This window comes from Phyllostomus discolor, chromosome 3, assembly GCF_004126475.2.
Source record: "Phyllostomus discolor isolate MPI-MPIP mPhyDis1 chromosome 3, mPhyDis1.pri.v3, whole genome shotgun sequence".
NCBI classification, from domain to species: domain Eukaryota; kingdom Metazoa; phylum Chordata; class Mammalia; order Chiroptera; family Phyllostomidae; genus Phyllostomus; species Phyllostomus discolor.
Window position 1 is genome coordinate 54,689,064 of NC_040905.2, and position 21,599 is coordinate 54,710,662.

A 21,599-nucleotide genomic window follows, 5' to 3' on the forward strand; every position below is an offset into this window, starting at 1 on the left:
TAATTGTCAATATTCAAATGTCAAGTAAGTAAACAGACATCTGATTAGGAAAGGAAAAGAGGATTTTTAGTGGGATTACAAAACAGACTGATAAATTAGCCCAAGTCATGGATTTTGGAGGACAAGGGTTAGATGACATTGGAACTTAAAAGAATGCAGATTCCTTTAGATGACAAGGAGAAGGAGCTTAGCAGGAGGCAAAGGTTCAGCTGGAACCACTGGTCAGACATAATAGACCCAGAGTCACAAAATATGTACATGAAATTAGTAATTAGTAACCACTAAAGGCTGATACCATATACCATTCTTTCATGCGGTTATATATGTCATACTCAAAGACTTGTGGATCAGATATTATTATTCCGTCCATTTTCCATATGGGGGAGTTGAACCTCAGAGAAATTAAATAACTTGCCCAAGCTCATGAATGTAAAACTGAACATGCAATGACATAAACCCTATCCCCTCCTAACTGATTGACACCTAGAGGAGTTACTATGAAGAGGACATTTCAGGGTGGGGTAGTTACTGCATTCCTCGGAGGGAGTCTCCATAATCCTCAATTAATGAAGGCAAAAAGGGGAACTTGCACAGATATTAACCAGCTAAAATTTAATTTTATAATTGTATTAATATTAGAAATGAATACCATCATTCATGTGTGGATATTTGTCAGATGTCAAATTCAGTATACTTACTTAAAATTTGTAGATTCGTTGGTATCCTTAGCAGCTTTCCCTCTCCTTTTTTGTTTTAAATATTTAGTGGAGCTTTTCCTTTAACTTTCTCAGCAAAATTTACCATGCAAAAGGAAGACAAAGAACTCAAAGTTTATAAACCTAAAGTGAGCAGAGTTGAGTTCATGAAAATAGCAACGTGGCTGGGGATGAGGTCAGTTTCAAGTTTGGAAGGCAGGGTCTTTATGTCACAGAAGACAAGGCTCCAGTACAAGAAACATAGAAGAATTTATTTATGATCATGCATTTATTCTTTCAACATGTAGTAAATGAATGCTTCCTAGGTTCAGCACCTATGCTAAGAACTGTAATACAAACATAAAAAAAAAAAAACCTAGATCCCGCCCTCACGGAGCTCCGGGTGCAGAGGCAGAAGCCAGCCGCTGTGGCGACGGAAGGAAGCTGCAAGCCTGGCTTCCAGGACGGGGAGCCCAAATCAGCAGCTGGTGGGCTTTGGTGAGGGGGGCGGACTGTCGAGAGCAGCTGCCCAGAAAAGCTGGTTATAAACCTCAGTATTTGGAGATATGGTAAAAGCATTAAAAGGCCAAGAGTAAGAGTATGCAAAAAGTGAGAAAATGTGGTTGACTTAAAAACAGCAAATCATTCCAAATTGCTAGAAGTTATGGTATGCTTAGGAAATCAGAGAGAAATCCAAAAACTCGAGTCAGGAAGGGGCAGTTATGATAAGCCTACTGTGCTCCATGAAAGAGAGTGAAATGTCACTCTGAGGGTGGTGGGGAGCTAGTGAAAACCTTTGAACAGTGAAGTTCACAATCACGTAATAGTTCAGAAATGTGCCATGAAAATTATATTTTAGTGAGTTTATAAAACAACAAGGGGAGTGCTTTGGTATTATGTTAACTAAAATGGTCAAGTTAAATTATGCATATATGGATTTTAAATGTTTTCAACATCATCAAAAAGAACGGTCAAGATAAAAAGATTGAACAAAAAGGAAATATGTCTACATGCCAGTGATGGCTGGCTTTGGGTGCTTGGATTATGATGGACTTAATTCAGTAAACACATAATTAGGTATATTTAAATTTCATTTGTAAAAGATTTCAAACTTTAATGCTATCTTTGTAATGAGCTGGAGTGTTATTTCTTTATTTCATTTCCAGTATGTATTAAAATTGCTACACTAATGTGTATTAAAGAATAGTTTTTATTCACTATAAATTCACATTGAATTTAGTGTTTTAGTTGAACTTGGAGTTCATTTTGTTAGTGTTGTTTTTCTCCAAAGGGTACGGGAATTAGACTGTGACAATAATTTCTGGAGACAATATGGTTTATAGAACTAAAAGGCTATGTTCAAACTAGCATAGGTTTATTTCCAGATGTCTGTCCTCAGACAAATTGCTTAATATTCCTGGAAAAGGGCAATTATACTGATGACCCACAGATGTGTGGAGGTTGCAGTGGGCAGTAATGGCAACAGGCTGTGTGGACAGATTTCAGCAGAATTAGTTTGGGGTCTGACACAAATAATGCCCCCTTTTTATTACAAAATTTTTTATTGCAAAATCATAAGCATGTAATTCTGTAACATACCAATATCACACTCAAGCACACCACATGACATTTTAGGCGAAATTGTTCAAATTGTTGTCCATCTCGTGCGAGACATTCGCATACCCTGCCAACCACACTCAAGCAGATGTTACTTCTGCCGGACCCTGCATATACAGTTAATGCTCCCATTCCGAGAAGTGGTTGAATAGACAGTGGCTATTCTTACAGCTCTGGTGGATTTTTATTTGCAGGCTTATCATCCTGTGAGTATGGTTTAGATTATTTTTCTCCAGGGACGTTCGTTTCCTGGCATGTCAGGATTCAGGTGTCTCTGCCTCTTTTCTGCCTATTTATGTGAATTTGTAAGATCTTCCTTCAGTGACTGTTCTACCATCTTTCAATTTCTTTGCCTGGAAATTGGTGACCCATCTGAAATATTGGCAATTGTACCCAAAACTTAACTCTTTTAGATTACTCAAGGACATAAGAAAGTAGGGAAATTCTAATGGCCTATCCTTGCCAATAATATGGCTGCTTGTATTTCTGTCTGCCCAGATACAACACTGGAGAAGGTCTTAGCAAATTCGTAAAGCAGCTACTTCTCTGACAATTAATTTTTAATTATGCATCACAAAAACAAAAGAAAAACATCACTTATATAGATCATTCTTCTGCCCCAAACCCAGCAATGGTGTCTTATCTCACAGTAAAAGCCATAGTACATATACCTGCAAGACACTCTGTAGTTTCATATTTCTCTCTCTCTCTCTCTCTCTCTGACCTCAGCTTCTGTGTCTCTTCTTCTTGCTAGCTTGACCCCAGCTACACTGACTACCTTGCCATATTTTGTACATGTCAGCATTTTGAACTTGCCACTCCCATCTTCCTGTGACACTCTTCCCTAGATGTCTACATGGTTTATTTCCTCAACTCATGCATTATACAACAGTGAAGTAGGAACAGTATAATGACAATAGACATTTGCATTCAGAAAAAGGAAAAGTAGAAAACACATGCAATTGTGAAGGCAAACTGCCAGGGCAACAAAGTCAGTCTCTTGGTCAGCCCTGTTAGAAGTCCAGGTTTTGCTTCCTGGGGGAATAACCCTGTCCATAGTCTGCCATGGCCTTTTTCCTTTAGCCTTATGAATTATTTTTCAGGAAGTGGGAGATCAATTATATGCCCTTATTGGGAGACACACAATTCTTGTAGTCTCCTTGTTGCTGGTACAAGGAGTTGACTTTTCAAGGGATGCCTTATGGCTCAAAAAATCTTGGAAATTATATGGTTAAAGAGTACAGGGTCAGTCTGCCATCACTTAATTTCCTAAAAAATCCTAGTGATCTCTGGTATTTTCTTATATAACTTCCTTTTAGTCCATAGTTACCAGATCATATAAATTATTTGGACTGAGTAGAAAGGATTGAACAAGACCCAGATAACTTGCACTTGAAGCAAGAACTAGATGGGACTTCACAGATGTCTACATTAGAAATTCATGTTTTATGTATAGGAAGAAGGGTATTATATGCAGAACTTAGTAAATATTTGGATGGATAAAGGCAAGTACATGTCTAATATTTGCACAGACTGAGTCAAAAATACAAACGGAGGCATCATACCCAAAGGGAAAAATATGACTATTAAATGTTTGTGGTAGATCTTTTCTCAGGTAAACATTGTAGTCTCTCTCACCCTGCATACCTTTTTTGCAATATAAGTTTGCCCCTCCTTCAATTAAGTGGTTGAACCTATGGTCCTCCTTTCAGTCTGAGCTGGTCCTATGACTTGCTTTGGGAACTAGAATTAGGTGGAAGGGTAATTTCTGGGCCTAAGAGACCTTGCAGCTTCACATTTTCACCTTCCTGGGTACCAGCTGACATGTAAAGTTCATGAGAAACTCAGGAATGACTTAAAAAGAGGACACATAGAGAGAGAAGTCATGGGAAAAGAAACAAGATGCTCTAGCGGGAAGCCAGCAGCAAGGCTCTTAATGCATAACTGAGGCCACCTTGGGTCCTCCAGTGCCAGCCTATACTTTGTGGAACTGTCCTCACAAGAACAATAGAATTATTGTTGTGTTAAACCACAAAGATTTGGCATAGTTTGTTACATAACCATAGATAATTGATACCATCTTTTTACTTTGGCAAATATACCTACATAATGAGCTGAAAGGCTAGATTCAAATTTAAATTTTTCTAACTCCTCTGAGTTCTGCACTAGGATGTTTCAGCGCTGAGCAAGCTGGCTCACACTCTCTCCCAGACCTGCAGGCCTCTTCCCACCTCCAGCCCTGTCTCTACCACAGTAGCATCATTAATGTGTGTGATTCCCAGACTGCTTGCCCAATCTGTTTTCAAACTCCTGAAGTGCATGCAGTTCATTGTCCAAAGGACCAACCTGAAACACTGGAAGCAGGCCCAGGGCTGCCCACACAGGGTGTTCCGAAGTCCTGTGTAGCCAGGTTTAGCAGAAGGGCGTGATTCTGCCTGGGTACGTCCTTTAGGCCTCCTGGGCCCCTCATTTCCCCTGCAGTGACATGGCTAGAGGAGAGTCAGACCAAAACCGACTAAAATATTTGCCTAGTTTCAAACAATCATTGGCTGATAGAGCTGAATATTTGAGAGACTGCTTTATGACTCTCAATATCTGTTCTCCCCTTCACTTGTTTTTATATAACAGAATGTTTAGTGAACACATGGTCACCTAACTAAAGGGTGCATCTCCTCCTTTGAAGTTAGGTATAATAATGTGACTAAATATGCTGAAGTGATGTGTAAAGATTATGGGCCATCCCATTAAAGTGAAGGAGCGTATACTTCCCTTCCTAACTTCCCCTTTCTTCTGGCTGGAATGTTAATGTAACAGCAGGAAGGGGAGCAATCATTTTGCACCACTAGTGGGGCCACTAGAGCTCCTCATTCAGAGGCACTGTCCCTGGTGATTGTTTGATTAGGTATTCCAAGGCTAATGGGGCAACTCAATTTTTCTACTGGGAAGAAAAGAAAATTCATTTCTTCTTTGGGCAAATGTTATTTTAGCTTAAATATGTATCTGACTGTTGAATCATCTTTGTAATTATATAATTTAATTAAATTCAGCATTAATTAAAAACATGAATGTGAAAAGAAAGTCATTGTTAAATGCAAATTAAGTTAAATGCTTTGGAAAGATTCCATAAAATCTAGGATTTAAAAAAAGCCATTATATTAGGTGAGGTTGAAACCACTATAAAAATATAATTAGAGATGAGGGAATCATTAAAATATAGGATGATTCTGCACTCAGCTTCACAAGAATCTGTTGTTTTTCCATATATTAAAGATACTGAGACATTACAACTGGAAATTTTTTTAAATGTATTATATGTATGGTTTATTCAAGAAAGATGAGACAGAACTCTGAACAGTAGACATATACTCATGGGGGAAATAAGGCTTTGTTCTACCTCTAGAGCTTCTCTAATGAATGCATATTTGTGTGTTTTAAGTTAAATAAATGTTTAAGGTATCCCAAAACTTTAAATAACTTTTGATTAGCTACCTCTCTACAGGGCCCAAACACATGAGAGGGCATGTATTGTACACAATTACACTTAGGGATTAAATGACATATGATACATACATTCTTATTTCAGACTGTGGACTTGGGCACTCTAAAAAAACTGTTTTAGGGTCTTCATACCATCTCAGACACCCCTATTTACAGGCTAACATTTGGGTGAGGCTGATGACAATTGCTGTCAACTTGGTCAAGACGTTAGGGCTCAGGTCCCTTTTGAAAATGCTTTCCTAAAAAGGTTGATTTCTATTTGTCAAATGCTCAAGTAATAAGCCCTATTATTTTCCACCTATTTTATCAAATAGCACTACTCTGATGCATTTATTGCCATTTCATAAAACTTCAACTTCCTCTTTGCTTAAATATTTAAAGGAGGAAATCTCTCATTTTCCACAAGTAAAAACAAAACTAATGTAACCTCTCTACTATTTCCTTTCTTTCTGAGCATATCTTTTTCTCATTTTATCTTTAAATGTCCCCATTCACTTCTCTAACCCTCCAGGAATTTGATACATATAAATCTCTAATTTTTGCCTTTAGAGCATTATGATATAGTCACTAAATTCCTTTTTCATTCTCTTAATTTCTAGATGGCATTTACCTAGTGATATTTGGTAGACACTATTCTGCATACTGTACCAGGGTATGAAAACTTTTTAATTGTGTATCTTTCTCAAGACACATACATACATATGCTCAAGGATGTAACGTGGGAATTCCTGAGAACGTGCCAGAAATATGAATATTTTAAGGTGGCATTTCTAAAGAGAAAATTTAAAAATTTTGAGTTGAAAAATAAGATATCTTTCAGTTTCTTTTCAAAACTGAAAGATGTCTTACCTCGGGACCCAACAGAAATTCCACAAGTGTTTTGAAGTGCTATTTTTCTTTTCTTTATAGGTATTTTTTGCTATTAAAAAATCTTCCTATATTCATACCTAACATCCACAGATGTCACTAGTTTCTTTTGTAAATTTGACTAACCATGTAGTGGATGTACTTAGCTTGGTGAACAAAGGCACGTTTTGATGCCTGTTATGGAGATTCATCCATAATATTCCCTGATTCTTTCTCTGATCCCTAATAATATACAAAGTAAGTCTGGCTTCCTACCTTTCTGGTGAGTTCTGAAACCCAGGGGCAAGAATATTCCTTCTAAAAACTCTAGATTACTAATTCACATTCCTAAATCTCTTTCTTATTTTGGGGTAGATAAAATGGAATTAATTCCTTTAATTCTTAAAGGAATTAAGAATTTATTGATTCAAATCTAAAACTTTCTTCACCCTTTTACATTATCTAGTCCTTATTTTTTAGCATACATTTTTAGTTGTGAGAAGCAGTGTACAACATATCGACCAAGGGTATAAGTTCTAATAAGGTCAGACCATCTCATTACAAACCCTTGATCCATCACTTGCTACCTGTGTGATGTTGAGTGAATTATTTCATTGCTATTATTCCCTCAGTAAATGGCATAATAACCTCTCACCTATTTTGTATAAATAGGAAAATATGTGTAATAAGACTACCTTAGCACCTAGCATGCAGTAAGTGCTCAATGTTGCCAGATTTCTATAGTTTGAAAAGATGTGATAATTTAGGTACTCTTAATTCTGTTACTCAGAAAAAAATATTGTAACAAAGTTACATATAAAAATAATTATAAGCATTCCAATTCAGAGACATTTATGAATATTTGGAAGAATCAAAAAAATTAATAGTTACTATGGTGAGGCTATAAGTAATTTTATTTTTTAATAATAATGTTTTAAAGTTAGTTTTACCATATAAAACAAGTGTGGAATCCATTTCTCCACTGTATGACTTAACATGTTTCCATAAACATGTTAAATTATCTTACTCATTTTTCCTAGTACAACATAAATATGTGAAAGAGCTAAGTGGGAGAAATCTAGTAAGAAATCCCATTCCAAGGGCTTATTAGACACTACCATTGGTCAGTACTTGATGTTTATTTGCAAAAAAAAAAAATCATATTGTCCAGAAAAAATATGGCATCAGGCAATAAACGAGAGTATAGGTAAAAAATGCAGAAAAAGAGAGGTGCTGACAAACAACAGAGCAGAGGAAAGGAAAGAGCTCTTCATTCTCGTGTGTTTAACTTCCGGGGTATAGCATTGACCCAGTCTTACAAAGCAGTGGTCTGGAGCTTTTCAAATCCAGGGGTTGTCAAACTCACTGCCAGTCTCTCTCCTACCTTACGGAAACCTACCTGGGCATTCCTGCACAGAATCATGTTTCTAGGAGAATGCTGAGCTATCCCTCCTCTCATCTGAGGAGCAGTAAGACTGTACTTTAAAAAACAACGTGTTAACCTTTCTTCCATAGCATTCAAAAGAAGTGGAATATTCCATAAGTGATCCCATATAGAAATCAGTTAATAAGAGTATTAAACTTTCTATATTAAGCATAATGAAATCTATAATTTATAATAATTTCAACTGCACTAAGTTGAAATTTACCATGACTGGCTCTATGAGTAGGTTGTCCAAGATACATTATTTTAAAGTTTTAAAGTTGATTTCATATTTTTATAAGTCCACAGGATATATTAATAGGTTAAATCATTACAAAACATTTATATTATTTAAAGAAATACACACATTCAAGTAACTCCTATATTTGAAAAAACACCATTATAAATACAAAACAATTGATAATATTCTTGCAAATCACTTTTATTTATAAAGTATCTGTAAGGTAATTTAAGATTTTAACTAAAATTTTAGTGATCCTATAAGTTTGAGAAAAGAAAAGCAAACTGTAACAAAACAAGCTCACATTCTAGGATTGTAAATAAGTAGAAATGAATGGAATACATCTAGGTATTACTATAGGTTTAGTCTAACTAAATAGCTACACCTACTTCGATTTTTCATATAGAGTGCTTACTAACTATGAATTAGTGTATTTTACTTTCAGTGAATGTAGGAACAAGAAAGATTTGGAAACCAGACTTCAGTTAAATTTTTAAAAATTCATTAATTTGAATGCTTTAGTTACCAGTCTTCTTCTGATGACTCAAATAATCTAATGTTATGTGATTACCATAGAAATTAATAGTATTCCTTTACATATTTTCACCTGTTGGTTTGGAAGAATCTGAAAACATTTAAGACATTTGCAGAGATGTGAGCTTCTCACAGTTGGTGAATACTGAAATGCAGCTTTAGGGGAAATAAAGTTCAAAATGCTTGAGGGTTTACTAGCTAACAGTACCTAAAAAAATTAGGGAAACTGATAATTATCTATAGTGCTAGTACATTATTTATTGCTTTTCTTGTAAAGTAACTGTTCAAAATAGAAAAAAAAAAACAATGAAAGAAAGAGGTACTGAGTAAAAATAGCAGGAAGAGTGAGTTCAACGATTTTGCTTTTGCCCTTGAAAGTCATACAATTGATTCCTCTGGTTCAGTTTACACCAAATTGTTATTCCATTCACAGTAGTTATTGGTCAAGGAGCAAGGTTTAGCAAACAATTCCCGAACGTGCATGGAAAATGCAAGGTTTTTTTTCTCCTGCTTCCTCCAACAGAAACATGATCTCAGACACATCCTTCTTTCCTTGAATTTCTTAAAGTGGTTGGCCACTTCTCTGTTCTCATCAAGACTTTTTGACAATAGATGCTGCCTTTGTCACACATTTCAATTAATCCATGCATTGTGCCTAAAAAATCAGGTTGCTTAGCAACTTGCTTTCACAAATAAAGACTTAACCACATATTTTTTTCCTACATATTAAATAGGTCACTCTTCTAAACAAATTATTTTATTTCCTACTTTATGGTGTAGTCATGTGCACATGTCTTTGAGAGTATTACTTTTTCATTTGGGCACTGAATGTTTTAGAAAAGGTGCTAAGAAAAATACTATTCTCCACTCAAAACTCTAAAATAGTCTTTTATTTTTCCAAAATGGAGAAAATTGTACTTGAACAAAAACAATAAAAAAGATGTTAATAAAAAATTAAAATAAATAAAATATTCTTTTAGAGTTTAATGGAGCTCATCATTAAAATGAAACTTTAATTGATAATTTAAACATTAATGTATTAAAATTTAATTGATGATTTAAAGATTAAAATTAATTAATGATTTGCTATTCATTATTAAAAATGAAACTTTAATATTTTACTGAAGTTGTAGAAATTCTTTTTTAATATTTTAAATTTTTAATCTATTTATTGATTTTAGAGAGAGTGAGGAATACAGAGAGAGAGAGAAAGAGAGAAACATCAATTTGTTGCTCTACCCATGCAGGCATTCATTGGTTGATTCTTGTATCTGCCCTGACTGGGAATCAAACCCTCAATCTTGGCATATGGGGACAACACTCTAACCAAATGGGCTACCTGACCAGGGCAAAGTTGTAGAAATTCTTAAGAATAGACAAAAAGCACAAATACTGTGTGTCCAGAATATAAACTGGTAAAGGGAGAATAGTGTTTGCCTGTATGATTTGTAGACAAATGCTAGTTGTGACTTAGATGATAATGTTTAGTACCTCTGCTGATCAATTGAAATTAATACTACTTAGCTTAAATAAAAAGGGAGGAATGAATGATCAGAAAATGAAATGGTTGTGGGTGCACTTCATCTTAAGTATCTATAGATGGTGCCAGTATGACATTTAAAATCCCCTAGAAGTTACCTAAAATTCAAATGAATGTATGTAAACTTATTTATCCTCACTGGTGTGAAAAACTGAGGCTATATTCAACTAAATATGATTTCAGTTCTTTATCACTGAGTCATAAATATTCAGTGAGACTTCCTGAGCTTCAGTCACCTTCTATAACAAGGATAAGAAATGGAATCTTTCAGGTTTGGCAAAAGAATTCCAAAAAATAACAACCCCCCCCCAAATTAATTAATCTCACCTTTACTAATTTATTATGTCTTTCCTTACAAATAGACCAAAATAAAAAAACCTTGTATTCTATTAATACACAGTGCAATAAGAATAGACTGTAAATGCTGAGGAAACTTTGAAGATTAACTATATATATATATAAATATATCTTGGTAAGGATACTGAGTCCCAAGGTGGTTTTAATGTTCCCATCATATCTCAGCTGGTTTACAGTAGAAAGAAAAATAGAACCCAAATTGATTAGTTCATGCAGCTGTCCACGCAGCATCTTCAGTGGTCTTATTTGAGTCTCTCCCTCTCCTTCCCCTCCTCCTCTCATAAAAGGCTGTAATTTTTCCTTCTTTGAAAACATCGAAGTTGTAACTTAATGGCTTAGACAATCCTAGCCAATGCCTCCAGTGTTTCTCAAGTTGGATTATTAAAAAGTGCAAAGCTAATCTGTTCCCTAATGGCTTGTATAATTATTTTCTTTAAAGAAGAAATATTTCTTAATCCCATTGTGGTACTGTAGAGGATCTTACTCTGCTCTGTGTTAACCTAGATAAAACTAATATAATGAGAGAAAGGAAGTGACCACACAGCAGCAAAATGCATATTAGAATCCTGCTTTAATGTATTAATATTTCCAACAAGCATACAGAATAGCGCAGATGTTATTAAATTGTCTATATTAAACAATGTGTCAGATGACACCTTGACTTCCATAATTAGAACACATGGTAAAAAATAAAATAAAGAACATCATATATGTTGACCAGCTGCCTAATGGGGATGGAACTCACAACCTAGGCATGTGCCCTGACTTCCCAACCTTTTGCTTCTCAGGACGATGCTCAACCAACTGAGCCATGCTGGTCAGGGGGTCCTTAGGAGCTTCCCAGATATAATCTGAAACTAGCCCCATACATGGAAGACAAGGAGACACTGAGGAAAGGGGCAGACCACTCCAGGTTGGTAGGAGGCAGGTTTAATAGGAAAAGGATCTTACTTGTGAAGCTCATTTGGGATAACCACAAAATGAGTAGTTTTTCCCACCCACCCACCAATCTTAAAACTTGATACAGAGGATTTAATGGGGTTAGTCACATACACAGGAGACATTACCAGGGTTCAGTCCAGATGGTCTCATCACCATATTACTATATGAAGGCTTTGTCCTTGGGCAGCATCCAGTGCACGGAAGACAAGCAGAGCGCATATTCCAAGCACTGGGGAGGGACGGGGAGCCTCCAATTGCCTGGGACCAGCTCACGGGTAAAACTAGCAGGTCACATTTTCTTGATGACCTCTCCTAACAATGTGTTCTGCACACAAATTTCAAACCTTCCATCTGCTGTGACAAACATAGTCTCACAAAAGAAAACAACACGAATATTGACTCTTGTGGCAATATAACTTTATGCTGTTTCTCAGTCTCTGCTGAATGTAGCTTAAAATTAGTTTCCCTTCTCACAAATTTAATGACTTTAGCTAAGGCCTGATTTTTTGAGAACTTCATCCTACATTGTTTTACAGATGAAATTCTTCTACTTTTCCCAAAAACTACAAGACAATTCCTTCACATATAAGAAAAGAGAGAGAACCTCATTTCACTAGAGGAATAAAATAGAATGTCGTCAATTAGTAAGACTGTATTAAAGGGAGATGGTGTTCATGGTTTTCAAAATATTCCCTGAAAGATGGAGTTCTGCCCCAAATTGATCAATTCTACTGATTCTTAGATATTTTCAGAGATATATACTTGTGATCAAAACACCCCTTATGTAACCCTTATTTTGTTATTGTTACTTCCCTAAGTGAAGATTAATGATACAAATAAAATGCACAGTTATCTTCAGACAGTGTACCTTATACCTCTTGCCAAAAACATCTTTATAAGCTTAAAACTTGAGTTGCTTTGAAGGTGATTTGTTTTATGGATTTAATAACTGGCATTAGATCAAAGTCATGAAAACAATTTTCAGCATAAATAATTTTATCCAGGAAACTAAGCAGTTTCACTTGAAAAAATTATTTGTCCACCTAACTATTAGTCTTCATTTTCACTTATCTGCTCAGGGGAGGAAATGGTTGCAGCAGCTTTCCTTCTACTGTGTAGGGAAACAGGAAAAAGAAACCTTCAATAGTAAAGATAATAGCCTGCCATAAACTCTAGTAATCAGGAAATAGAGCAAAGCTTGTCATTTATGTTGCAAGCCCCCTTGAAGTAGCATAGCCCCTTATTAGCTGTAATGTGAGTCCAAGAGAATGCAGCTGAAGTTCTGTCCTGACTTCTTCAGAGGTGATTACTGCACATTTTGTGAATGAGTACTGCATGTGGGCCATGTGGAAATCATTTTGTTAGTATGTACTAATAGGAGTCCTTAAACAAAGTGCATATTTTTTGTATGGAAGTTAAATTATTTTGTTGTACTTGGACTATGAATAATAACCAGCAAGTATTTTTAATGAAAATATTATTGGTTAGAGGAAAAAACATTTTTCTTTTGCTTTTGACATCTGTTACAAATTGTTGGTTCACAAGGACAGCTGTGGAGAGGGGATCACCATTCAGACAGCAGTGGGGAGTCTAGAACAGCGGGTGTGAGCTGCAGTCGGGCCAGTCACTGTTTTAAAACCGTACATTTTTTGATAAAAGGTACAAGTACTTTTTTCCCTGAAAAGAACTGGTCAAAATTACATTGTGTAAACTGTAAGCTGCTAAGGTGACTATTTTGTTCAAGTTTCCAATAGTCTCAGTTGTATACTTGCTAAATTTAACAACTGATGTACAGTATAGAAAAAAAGTGAGATGCTGGAGAGTTGGGAGACAGTACTGTGGAACAGCAGCATGGCACTACCCTGTGTATAGTAATTTATTTTTCCCTCTCAGAAGGCCAGAAATATATATGCATAGTGCAAAGACACATGCAACAGCACGGTGATGGCCTGAGGGAAAGGGGGGTACTGCAAGGGCTGGGTGAGGTGGGTAAAGGTGAGGTGAATGAGGGCATCTGTCATAGTATAAACAATGAAAATAAAGTTGTGAAATGTCAGAAATATATAGAAATATGAACAGTTTCTCAAACTTTAATGAATATAAGAAGCATGTAGGATGTTTGCTTTTTAAAAATTTTAATTCCTGGCCATCCCACATATATGCAGATTCCGTGAGTCAGAGTAATTTTGGTGCAGATGGCCTAATGGCATTTTCAGTTCTAATCCCTAACCTTTCTGCTGTCAAGACAGCTAGAGATGCTAATACTCTTTAGCAGCTTGGTCCAGTGGTTCCATGACCTTGGTCCCCTATCAGATGGACCAAAGACACTTGGAGACCACAACCCAGACAAACTGAATTAGACTATCCAGAGGTAAATCTGATGCACACACAGGTCTATGCATCTCTGGCTTGGAAGAGACTGCTGAGGACTGAGAAGAATAACAATGATTTTGTTGCCACATTCTCTTGAAATACTGGATGTGAAATCCCAGGAAATACCCACCTGTAACAAAGGGGTGTGAATATTGCAAAGTGTGAAGATAAGACTAAAGACAGGCAAAAGAGAATTGATATCACTTAAAAAGTCTAAGTGGTATTGAAATATACCTAGGCTTTTTTGCCTTCAAAAGATAAAAAGTATCATTTCTTATTTATATGAACATAAACACACATAGAGATGACAGGACTTAAAAGAATTGGCATAAAGTGCACTAATCTGTATAACCAGTTCCCAGGACCCCTCCAAAACAAAAAAGTAGGCAGTGACCAACGGCCCTCATCATTTTTCAATCCAGTCACTACACCATCATGGGAAACCTCTATCTGACTTTTAAAAAAATTCATTCGTTTTTCCAGTTTTCAGGCTTTATGTAAACGAAACTATACAATAGGCACTCTTTTATTTTATTTTGAATATCTATTTCAGCAGCACACCTATGCTTGACTTTTGTATATGGAGTAATGTAGAAACAAAATTACTTTTTTGTCCATGTAACCATGTATTAAACCCAATACTATTTATTTAAAAGATAAAGCATTATTTTCCATACATGCAGTATTTTTGCATAAACCAGGCAAACATACATATAACAGTTTATTTCTGAAGGTAAAGAAGCATAATGGTTTATTTCTGAACTCTTTATTTTGCTTTATTTGTAGATTACCCCTGTACATAGTTATTTACAATATTATAAGCATTTTTCATGATTACGATATTAGTGTGTTTAAGTAAATAATTTTATGTGAATTCAAGCTCTTTGTGTGTGTGCATTCTGGTGTTTGTTTCACAGGGAAACATGGGCTTTGTTATTCTAATTATAAGCCACTTATTTATTTGGACAAATCAGGGTACAATTTTTTTAAAGATTTTATTTATTTATTTTAGAGACGGGGAGGGAGAAAGAGAGGGAGAGAAACATCAAAGTGTGCTTGTCTCTCATGCGCCCCCTATAGGGACCTGGCCCGAAACCTAGGCATGTGCCCTGACTGAGAATTGAACCAGCAACCTTTTGGTTCACAGTCTGATGCTGAATCCACTGAGTGACACCAGCCAAGTCTAAGTTCTTAAGTGTTTCTGAGAACAAGAAAGTTACTTTTGAGTATTGGACTTCCAACATGCAAACACAGGATGTAATGCAGCAATTTCCAACCTTTATCATCTCATGGCACACATAACCTAATTACTAGAATTCTGCAGCACACCAAAAAGTATAATTTTTTCCAGTCTCACAAATTAGGTATGACTTTGATTCATTCACACCAATGGCTATGGTTGTGTTAGCTGTTGTTATTTTCTTATTTGACAATCTAAACGAAAAGAGGTAAGTTCCCCTGACCCAACAGTCAGGTATTGCATGTTTGAAAAATTCTTGCAGCACACCAGTTGAGCTGATAGCAGACTTAGGCATTTGATTTGGGGAACGAGACCAAAAATCTGGAGAAAGGCAATCAGCCAACTCCTGTCAGGTACAGAATTAAAGACAGGATGATGCCTACAGCAACATGGACCAGAGGTCAGGACTGGCTTTCAAACCGAGGTCATATGAAAACGCTGCTCTCTGAAGTAAACAACTTCACCTACCAGGAGAACATTCACAAATAGGCGCATGTGGATTTATCTGGGGTTTGGATGTTCCTCACTATTTGTACAACAAAATCATGCATCTGAGGAAGCAGGAGGAAACCAGCCTTACCCAGGGAGTGTTTGGGGTCAGACTGTAAAGTGCCTGATTCTGATAATTCTTAGGAAAACCTTGTGGATGATGAGGCTGGTGTCCACAAACAGAGGATTCTAAGGGTTTCCAGGACTGGAAAACCATCATATCAATAGAAGGGAGATGGAGAGGGGAAAATAGAAATGAACTACATATTCCTTCAGATTTCCTGCATTTGGTACTAAAACTAACGTTAAATTCTTTTTTTTTTTTAGTTACTTAAACTACTCATTAGCTGAACATAGGTTTCATGTGCTGCCATATATTCTACCATGTTGAAGGGTAGATTTTATCTGAAAGCTAGAATTATCCAGAAAATCTTTATGTCACTCAGCTAAACTTCCCTATAACATGTATTTATTTTTCTATAAGCTGTATTTTTGGAGCAATAAAGTAAAATGACAAACTGGAAAAAAAGGATATAGCTGATTTAATGGATTAATAATAGTAAGGCTAGGTATGGTAAGTTTTTCCCAGCCCGATGCTCATATTCCCTGCAAGGCAGACTCCTTATCTAGTTCATCAATGAGCCACCAGTGGTTTGCCCCTAGCCATACATCTACCAGGCCTAGCCATACATCTACCAGATAAAAACAAGTGGTCACATCATTGCTTATACAGCCAGCCTTGATGGAAAATATTTTAACTTGCAACAGTATATAAAATATTCCAGTCCATATGAATCCATGCTTTACCAAGTGGTCTGCCAATTCTCATACTAAGATAAGATAAAATTCAAAATTTATGAGATTATTAAGTATAAAAGCATCCAGTCTGTAAGAGCACTCATTCGTATGTTAGGATTTAGAAAATTAAGTGATTTTTTAAAAATAAATCAGGCCAGAAATCTTGCTTAATTTTTTTTTAAAAAGTGGAGGAGTAGACAGATTGACTGAACTCTTGGATCTTTTGACTGCTTACGATAATTACATTTAATAAATAAATTATTAATTGCTCACTTTATTTTGGGGGGTAGCCCCAGTTATAACACACCCTGGCATTCGAAAAGTCAAATGTCTGACATGGTCAGGTTCTGTGGAAAGCAGACTCTGAATCAGAGAACCGAGTGCAAGTGCTTTTTTAAGAGTACCCACGAGAACAACCTCTCCAACACAGTGAGGTGAGCACATTTAGGCAAAGGGACACTTATGCCATGATTTAAGGTCTCAGCCACTCCCTTAGGGAGCTCTGAAACTGAGGTGGCACTTCCAGGGTATCCTCAATTTACTTAAGGTCCTAAGCCTTTGTACCTATGCATAGAGCAGTAACTGGACGTGAAGTGAAGCTACAAAGAGAACCTAACCATGGCCAAGGCTGTTCCTTTGGTTGAGGACAATCTAAGCGGAGTGATTTAACTCAGCCATCAGCAGGCAGCACTCCCAGCAAGTAGGGGAATGACTGCCTCATCCCAGGGACTTTGCAGCACCCAGTGCACTTCAGCATTGCGCCCTTTGGGTCCACTGGCTTCATGTTAGAGCCAATTTATTAATTTACTCTAATAAATTAATAAATTGACTCTAACAATAGCTCCTCTAGGATTCTGATTGGTCTCATTTCCCAGGGAAAGTTATAAAAGAATGGTTAGTGGAACAAACTGTAGTCCCCATGGCTGCAGCTAGTTTCACAGCTGACTATTAATCATCATTTCCTTCTTATACTGTCAATTTCCCATTAATCACACCTCTGGCAAGTACTGCTGCTGTTCTAGGTGGCTTAGCTGATGGGATGATTGAGACTTTCAGCCCTGACGTCTGAATTCCTAAAAACTGTGCCCTTCTCAGACCATGGCCACTAAACATGTCCACTTACTATCCACATTTGTCAGGGGAACACCCTAGTGGACCACCTGAGTCTAAATAATACTCTCTCTTGGCTCTGCTGTGTAACAACAGCCACATCTCCTTCTAATTATCAAATCATTTCTCCTACCAATCTAGTGAAAAAAGACACCTAAAGTGACTGGGTAAGACATCACTAAAAGTTTAATGAAACTTGTGCTCTGTTCCCTGGAAAGTATTCCTTCTCTAGGAACGGAAATCTCCAGAACCACATGATTTAGAGTTGCATAACAGAAAGCACAAATTTCCCCCGTGGGTCACTCAGTTGATAGTAAGAGGGTCCACTCCTAATTCCACCATTGGCTCCGTGTAACCTACCCATTGGGGACATGAGATTATTCATTTAAACTGTATCCTGTATCTAAAAGAATGGTGCCTTATCTTTGTAAGGTATCATTTCTAAGCTGATGCATTAACTGGGCCTTCAAAATCTATTTCTAGGGGTGAGAAAGTGCAGTGACTGTAAGTGCATGAGGTTTCTTTTGGGGTGCTAAAAATGTTTGAAATTATATTGTGGTTATGCTTGTGCAATCTAAATATACTAAAATTTATTGAATTGTACACTTACATGAGTGAATTTAATGGAATGTAAATTATATCTCAATACAACATTTTTAATTCAGTTCTATTACTCTATCAGGCCACTAGCTTTTCTATGGCATGGTATATGATAGAGCCTGTGAATTCTATGTTCATATTCCTACTACCACAATCCCTTGGCTATAAGTGCATATAAGTCTGAGATATTATGCTAGATCCTATGTTTTTGATCAAGCACTGTATCCACTCTCAGACAGCAATCCTGTTTGAAATCCTGCATGCAGCATATCAGAATGTGTCCATTTCTACCTGACTGGTGTGGCTCAGCTGGTTGGGTGCCATCACACGAAGCATAGGGTTCCTGGTTCCATTATAGCTCAGGGCAAATGCCTGGGTTATAGGTTCCATCCCCAGGTGGGGCACATACGAGAGGCAACCTCCTATGTTTCTATCCCTCTCTTTCTCCCTTCCTTTCTTTCTCTCTAAAAATAAATACATAAAATCTTTTTTTGAAAAAAGAATGTTTCCATTTATGTCAAGAAGATTCTCTCCCCTTCCATACTAGAAGGATCTCAATATATTAAGTTGCCACCAAGTAACCCATACATCTCAAAAAATGATGATCCCATATTAAGGACTTACCATTGGTCTCTGTTGCTAGCAGGTTGAACATCCAACAGAGGCAAGAGGTAGATCAGTCTTGGTGAGTGGTAGGCCATTCTGTTGTGCCCGTGACCCAGCCTCCATGCCTGGTGCCATGGTTATGTTATTAATGTATTACATTGTGTTAGCACTCGGTTGGTTATGAAAGATGCTGAATGATTCAACCACTTGATTGTTTAGTGCTTCCTCCATAATGAACAATTACTGCCAACATTTGACTCAAAGATCTTCACAATTTATGCTCATAGATCTTTAGGTTCTTTAGATCCATTCACATGCTTCCAGATTAAACTTCAACCAATCTTTCTTTTTCTATGTCCCTGAACATCCAGCCAACGTATTTCCATTGTCTATGAGTCCAGATATTTTTACCTTAGGCCTACAGCTTTGCTTATTGGGAGGATCTCCTACTCTCCCATTTTTTTTCAGGGTCAACCCAAGTGGGTTTGTAGTGTAGTGGTAATACATTACTGGCTTACACACAACACAGCAAGCCAACCCATCCATGAAATAAGCTTCATCATCTTCCTCCTCTGCCAACAGTCATAAACACTTTACCCTCCACAGCCACTATAGTATTAGTTGAGGGAGAGGCACTCATGGTACAGCAGTGGATTTCATGGAAGGTTCAACCACCTGTTGATGTATCTTACTTGTGTTCTCTTGCTCTGCTCTTGATTAATCCCAGATGCACTATTTCCAGCTATGATGAACTGATTTGATTTAGTGATTCTGACAGGAGCCAGCTTATGAAGGGAAGTTCTGGATACAGGGCCACTTGGTCTCCCATGGTCAGGAGCTCTGTCTCTAGTAGGGTCCAGTAGCACAACAGAAACTTTTTCTTGCTCAGGCAGCATGGCCTTGCTCCAGAGACTCTCGGAGTCTACCTTGCAATTATCCTACTGCAACAACTTTATACAGCATCTTTTCCTACCACAGATGCCTCTGATTCCACCAGATATAGCAGGTCATATGGCCCCAGTGTCAAAGCTTTTTTCACCTCTACCCAGACCTACTCCAGTCCTTCTGTACTCCAGGCCCCACTCAAGTCTGGAAGTATCCATGTCACTCAGAACAGCAGTATTCCCAAGTATGAAATATGCTGCCTACAGGTAAACACATAACCTTTTATTAACATTCCATTGTTGTAGTTACATATACCTGGGGTATATTGACCCAGAAAGACACCTAACTTCTATCACTTCCCATCTGAATTCTAAGCCAGCGGTACCAAGGAGGCTGAGACGCAGGCACACATTCCAGCATGTGTGTGTCTGAGTTATTGTCACCGAATTTGGATTTAACCAGGATCTTAAAGGCTAATCTGGTCAAACACTTCATTTGTAAGATGATTAATTTGAATCTAAAAAACTTAAAATATCTATTGCCAGGTCACCCAATTAGCTTGTCGCTAATTAGAACAGAATTTAGGTTTTTAGATGTCACGTAACTATCAGAGCTTCTACAGATTCCATACCTCTCAGTATTGCATCTTCCCCAAATATGGTGGAAAATCTTCCCTGGAAAAAATATAGGATTACTTGTTTTCTTTTTCCCTGCTTTCACAGACTCCCAATCTCCCAGCCTATTTTGTTTAACTCTGTATTAGCTCCTCCACTTATTCCTTTCCTAGATGAGACCTGTTCCTCAACTCCCTGCTGAGTTGCTCCCACCAGATCTCTGACACCCTCTGCAGCAGCAGCACTGGCTCCCTCAGGTCCACAGGAACCCCACCCTGGCCTCTGGTGCAGGCCCATTGTATTCACAGTGCCAGAGCAGTAAGAGATATAGGAAGTGTTCCCTGATGTGCTTTTTTTTTCTATCATGTGTTTTGTTGTCCCTCCACCAACTCGGGCAGCTAAACAAGAGGCCACCTATTGTTTAATAATTTTCAAAGATTAAACTAGAAAATAAAAATAAACAAAACCTTGTTTTTTTAAATCAAAACATGAGTTCTCAAGGAAGTTCTGGAAGGATGATGACCTGACAAGGCTCTTTTTATTTCTACCACCAGCTCCAAATTATCTACCCACCCAATGATTAAAAACTGCTTGGGTCTCTGGAAATCTGGGTTGAAATGAAGCCATAGGCTCTGAGGAATAACCTGAGGAGAAAATTAGAGTAGTGTTCCCCACTGTCCCCACCTCCTGAAGACTCAGTGACCACCTAAAAAAAGAATTTTAAAACCTCACTGGTGAGGATGAAAGAAACAGATGATTGAAATAGTTAAATAGTTACAGAGATGTATGGGTGGGTTCATTCAGCAATGGGTGAGCTTAGTCTCTGCTTCTCCAAAAGCTAAGAGAATATGAGAAAATCAGGAACAGAGGAGATTCCTCAGTAGACCACATGCCACTGGCTCATGGCAGAAGGTCACTTCACCTCTCACCACCAGTAGGACCCCCACCAGTTGTGGTTGCACAACCAAAGAGCTAACAAATTAAAAGTAACAATTTAGTAAATAAGCTAGCAGCCAGAGTGTGCTAGAGAGTCAGAATAAACAGAACATGTGGCCAGCTCATAGTATGGCCAAAGGAGACAGATGGCTACTTTAACAGAGAAAGTATAAGATTCCTTAAGGAATTCAAATACAACATCTCTACAGAAGCCATCAGTTACAAGTTGGGACTGCTAGTACATGGCTCAGGACT